This window comes from Saccopteryx bilineata, chromosome 3, assembly GCF_036850765.1.
Source record: "Saccopteryx bilineata isolate mSacBil1 chromosome 3, mSacBil1_pri_phased_curated, whole genome shotgun sequence".
NCBI classification, from domain to species: Eukaryota; Metazoa; Chordata; class Mammalia; order Chiroptera; family Emballonuridae; genus Saccopteryx; species Saccopteryx bilineata.
The window spans coordinates 171,032,931-171,039,092 of NC_089492.1; positions in this window are offsets into that span (position 1 = coordinate 171,032,931).

Below are 6,162 nucleotides of genomic sequence, written 5' to 3' on the forward strand. Positions count from 1 at the left end.
AAATGTACATTAGCAACTGGAAAAAGCCAATCTGATACGGCTACATGATGGATAAGTTTAATTACATGACATTCTAGAAAAGGCAAATCTATGGAGATGGTAATAAAAATTCAGTGGTTGCCAAGATATAGAGGGAGAGAGGATGAATAGGGAGAACATAGTGGATTTTTAGATCAGTGAAACTACTCTGTATGATACTACAATGGTGGATACATGTCATTACACTTTTGTTACAACACTTAACATAAACCTTAATGTAAACTATGAGCTTTGGTGATAATGATGTGTCAGTGTAGGCTCATAGACTGTAATAAATATACTACTCTGTGCAGGATGTTGGTTGTGGAAGAGGCTGTGCATGTGTGGAGACAGAATATATATGGGAACTCTCTGTACTTACCACTCAATTTTGCCATGAACTGAAATCTTCTCTAAATATTTATTTCTTTAAAAAATTAGTAAGTCTTAGTGACTGTTAAGAAGGTATAAAATGTATTCATATACCTGGAGATTCTGCAATTGTAATATTTCTTAAGCTCAGTTGTGAATATACAAATATTACATAATTATTTATGCATTTTTTGCTTATCTAAAATGTTTAATAAAATATATTTCTTTTTTATGCTGTCAATTTTCTTCATGGTCATTAAATGATGTGCTCCATTTCAGCTCTTCTGTTCATGTATCATGTCCCAAATAAGTCTCTAGATCTTAGAACTTATTTGGAAAAAAAGAAACATTAACTATTGCTGACAACTTCAGAGGCTGTTGATAGCCTTTATTTCTAGTAATGCATTTTTGGATTTATAAAGCAACAAAATAATTCTGAGACATAAACTTCTGAAAGTAATGTTGATGAATTTGAAATGATAAAATCTGGTGTGCAAAATACGTTTTCAATAACTGATTATTCAGCAAGTTCATTACAAATGCCTAAATTTTTGGCCAGCTAGATTTTTGTTTGTTTATTATTAAGAAGTGGTTTTCACCATTAAAACAGTTGCTACTTAAAACAATAGTGTAGTGAGTTAATTGCAGGCAGTATAATATTTTTGTCATCTTCTTCATTTGTGTACTATACTTTCTATGTGACTTGGATTTTCTTGAGCATCATCCCTTAAGAAAAATTAATCTGAATTAATTAGTTATAAAAAAGATACAATTCCATTTTATCTTAGGAATGTTGATTACTAATGTGCCCTTTACATACATACCTTACTTGATATATATATCCAGAAGTTAATCTTTAAATTTTTGGAAGACAATGTCCGGTTCAGACATATAGTCTCCAGCACTTGTCTGAGTACCTCCTTTCCCCCAAAAGCAAACAGTTGTTTTTTTGAGTCCCTGAATAAATGAGCAAGCTAGTGAGGCAGATTGTTGTTTGTTTTTAAATATCTATTTACCTTGTTTTTATTGCACTATAATCACTACTGATATGTAGTTCAATATATTATTCATTTAATTACTTTATACATTTGAGCATTTTATTGTTTCTACATGCTATGTTTAGAACATTTTTCTCATTCCTATTGGCTAACTAATTTCTTAACAACTCTATTCACCCATTTCCGACATGGTTTTAGATGCGGGTGAGATTCACCTGCCTTCTTTTTTTTTTTTTTTTTTTTTAAATAAATTTTTATTAATGGTAATGGGATGACATTAATAAATCAGGGTACATATATTCAAAGAAAACATGTCTAGGTTATTTTGTCATTAAATTATGTTGCATACCCCTCGCCCAAAGTCAGATTGTCCTCCGCCACCCTCTATCTAGTTCTCTGTGCCCCTCCCCCTCCCCCTAACTCTCTCCCTCCCTCCCTCCCATGTCCTCCCTCCCCCCACCCCTGGTAACCACCACACTCTTGTCCATGTCTCTTAGTCTCATTTTTATGTTCCACCAATGTATGGAATCATGTAGTTCTTGTTTTTTTCTGATTTACTTATTTTACTCCTTATAATGTTATCAAGATCCCACCATTTTGCTGTAAATGATCTGATGTCATCATTTCTTATGGCTGAGTAGTATTCCATAGTGTATATGTGCCACATCTTTATCCAGTCTTCTATTGAAGGGCTTTTTGGTTGTTTCCATGTCTTGGCCACTGTGAACAGTGCTGCAATGAACATGGGGCTACATGTGTTTTCACGTATCAATGTTTCTGAGGTTTTGGGGTATATACCCAGTAGAGGGATTGCTGGGTCATAAGGTAGTTCTATTTGCAGTTTTTTGAGGAACCACCATACTTTCCTCCATAATGGTTGTACTACTTTACAGTCCCACCAACAGTGAATGAGGGTTCCTTTTTCTCCACAGCCTCTCCAACATTTGCTATTACCCGTCTTGTTGATAATAGCTAATCTAACAGGGGTGAGGTGGTATCTCATTGTAGTTTTGATTTGCATTTCTCTAATAACTAATAAAGCTGAGCATCTTTTCATATATCTGTTGGCCATTTGTATCTCTTCCTGGGGGAAGTGTCTGTTCATGTCCTCTTCCCATTTTTTTATGGGATTGTTTGTTTGTTTGTTGTTGAGTTTTATGAGTTCTTTGTAAATTTTGGATATTAGGTCCTTATCTGAGCTGTTGTTTGTAAATATCATTTCCCATTTAGTTGGCTGTCTGTTTATTTTGATATCAGTTTCTCTTGCTGAGCAAAAACTTTTTATTCTGATGTAGTACCATTCATTTATCTTTGCCTTCACTTCTCTTGCCATTGGAGTCAAGTTCATAAAATGTTCTTTAAAACCCAGGTCCATGATTTTAGTACCTATGTCTTCTTCTATGTACTTTATTGTTTCAGGTCTTATATTTAGGTCTTTGATCCATTTTGAATTAATTTTAGTAAACGGGGACAGGCTGTAGTCGAGTTTCATTCTTTTGCATGTGGCTTTCCAGTTGTCCCAACACTATTTTTTGAAGAGGCTTTCTTTTCTCCATTGTATGTTGTTGGCCCCTTTATCAAAGATTATTTGACCATATATATGTGGTTTTATTTCTGGGATTTCTATTCTGTTCCATTGGTCTGAGTGTCTATTTTTCTGCCAATACCATGTTGTTTTGATTATCGTGGCCCTATAATATAGTTTAAAGTCAGGTATTGTAATGCCCCCAGCTTCATTCTTTTTCCTTAGGATTGTTTTGGCTATTCGGGGTTTTTTATAGTTCCATATAAATCTGATGATTTTTTGTTCCATTTCTTTAAAAAATCTCATAGGGATTTTGATGGGAATTGCATTAAATTTGTATATTGCTTTGGGTAATATGGCCATTTTGATTATATTTATTCTTCCTTTCCAAGAACAAGGAGTAATTTTCCATCTCATTGTATCTTTTTCAATTTCCCTTAACAATGCTTTGTAATTTTCATTATATAGGTCCTTTACGTTCTTTGTTATGTTTATTCCTAGGTATTTTATTTTTTTTGTTGCAATCGTGAAGGGGATTATTTTTTTGAGTTCGTTTTCTAATATTTCATTGTTGGCATATAGAAAGGCTATGGACTTTTGTATGTTAATTTTGTATCCTGCGACCTTACTGTATTGGTTTATTGTTTCTAATAATCTTTTTGTGGAGTCCTTCGGGTTTTCAATGTATAGGATCATATCATCAGCAAAAAGTGATACCTTTACTTCTTCTTTTCCGATATGGATGCCTTTTATTTCTTTGTCTTGTCTTATTGCTCTGGCCAGAACTTCTAGCACCACGTTAAATAAGAGTGGAGAGAGTGGACAACCCTGTCTTGTTCCTGATTTAAGGTAGAAAGTCCTCAGTTTTATGCCGTTTAATATCATGTTGGCTGATGGTTGGTCATATATGGCCTTTATCATGTTGAGATATTTTCCTTCTATACCCATTTTGTTGAGAGTCTTAAACATAAAATTGTGTTGTACTTTATCAAAAGCCTTTTCTGCATCTATTGATAAGATAATGTGGTTTTTGCTCTTTGTTTTGTTGATATGGTGTATTACGTTAACCGTTTTGCGTATGTTGAACCATCCTTGAGATTCTGGGATGAATCCCACTTGATCATGATGTATTATTTTTTTAATATGTTGTTGTATTCGGTTTGCCAGTATTTTGTTTAGTATTTTAGCATCTGTATTCATTAGAGATATTGGTCTGTAGTTTTCTTTCTTTGTGCCATCCTTGCCAGGTTTTGGTATGAGGGTTATGTTGGCCTCATAAAATGTGTTTGGAAGTATTGCTTCTTCTTCAATTTTTGGAAGACTTTGAGTAGAATAGGAACCAAGTCTTCTTTGAATGTTTGATAGAATTCACTAGTATAACCGTCTGGGCCTGGACTTTTTTTGGGGGGGAGGTTTTTAATGGTTTTTTCTATTTCCTCCCTGCTGATTGGTCTGTTTAGGCTTTCTGCTTCTTCATGACTCAGTCTAGGAAGGTTGTATTGTTCTAGGAATTTATCCATTTCTTCTAGATTGTTGTATTTGGTGGCATATAATTTTTCATAGTATTCTACAATAATTCTTTGTATATCTATGATGTCTGTGGTGATCTCTCCTCTTTCATTTTGGATTTTATTTATTTGAGTCCTGTGCCTTTTTTCCTTGGTGAGTCTTGCCAAGGGTTTGTCAATTTTGTTGATCTTTTCAAAGAACCAGCTCCTTGTTTTATTGATTTTTTCTATAGTTTTTCTGTTCTCTATTTCATTTATTTCTGCTCTGATTTTTATTATCTCCTTTCTTCGGTTGGTTTTGGGTTGTCTTTGTTCTTCTTTTTCTAGTTCCTTAAGGTGTGAAGTTAAGTGGTTTACTTCGGCTCTCTCTTGTTTGTTCATATAGGCCTGAAGTGATATGAACTTTCCTCTTATTACTGCTTTTGCTGCATCCCAGAGATTCTGATATGTCGTATTTTCATTTTCATTTGTCTGTATATATCTTTTGATCTCTGCGCTTATTTCTTCTTTGACCCATTCATTTTTTAGAAGTATGTTGTTTAGTTTCCACATTTTTGTGGGTTTTTCTCCCTCTTTTTTGCAGTTGAATTCTAGTTTCAAGGCTTTATGATGAGAAAATATGCTTGGTACAATTTCAATTTTTCTAAATTTGCTGATATTGTCTTTGTGGCCCAACATATGGTCAATTCTTGAGAATGTTCCATGTACACTAGAGAAAAATGTATACTCTGTCGCTTTGGGATGAAGTGTCCTGTAGCTGTCTATCATATCCAGGTGTTCTAGTATTTTGTTTAAGGCCACTATATCTTTATTGATTCTCTGTTTGGATGACCGATCTAGAGCCATCAGCGGTGTATTGAGGTCTCCAAGTATGATTGTATTTTTGTCAGTTTTTGTTTTAAGGTCAATAAGTAGCTGTCTTATATATTTTGGTGCTCCTTGGTTTGGTGCATATATATTAAAGATTGTTATGTCTTCTTGATTCAACTTCCCCTTAATCATTATGAAATGACCATTTTTGTCTCTGAGTACTTTTTCTGTATTGTAGTCAGCATTATTAGATATGAGTATTGCTACGCCTGCTTTTTTTTGAGTGTTGTTTGCTTGGAGTATTGTTTTCCAGCCTTTCACTTTGAATTTGTTTTTATCCTTGTTGCTTAGATGTGTTTCTTGTAGGCAGTATATAGTTGGATATTTTTTTTAATCCATTCTGCTACTCTGTCTTTTTATTGGTAAGTTTAATCCATTTACATTTAGTGTAATTATTGACACTTGTGGGTTCCCTACTGCCATTTTATAAATTGCTTTCTGTTAGTTTTGTATCTAGTTTGATTCTTCTCTTTTGTTTTTCTATCATTTGTTTTTGTTTGTTTGTGTTCCATACTTCTTTCCTCTGTTGCTACCTTTTTTAAGTCAAGTGTTTTTGTGGTGGTTTTTTCAAGGGTGGTTACCATTAAGTAATGAAAAGGGTACCTACCATATTCATTGTAGTACCCTATCTTATAAGTATTTCTGCACTTCATTGTCCTTTGCTACTGTTAATCTCCATCCTCTCCCCCCTTTTTTTCCTTTGTTGTCACAGTTTAAGTTTGGTTTTATTGTGTTCTTGGTGGAGCTGTTACTTGTGGTGTTGTTTTCTTTTGTTCTTTGAATCTGGTTGGAAAACCCCCTTTAGTATTTCCTGGAGTGGGGGCTTTCTGTTGATAAATTCTCTCATCTTTTCTGTATTTGTGAATGTTTT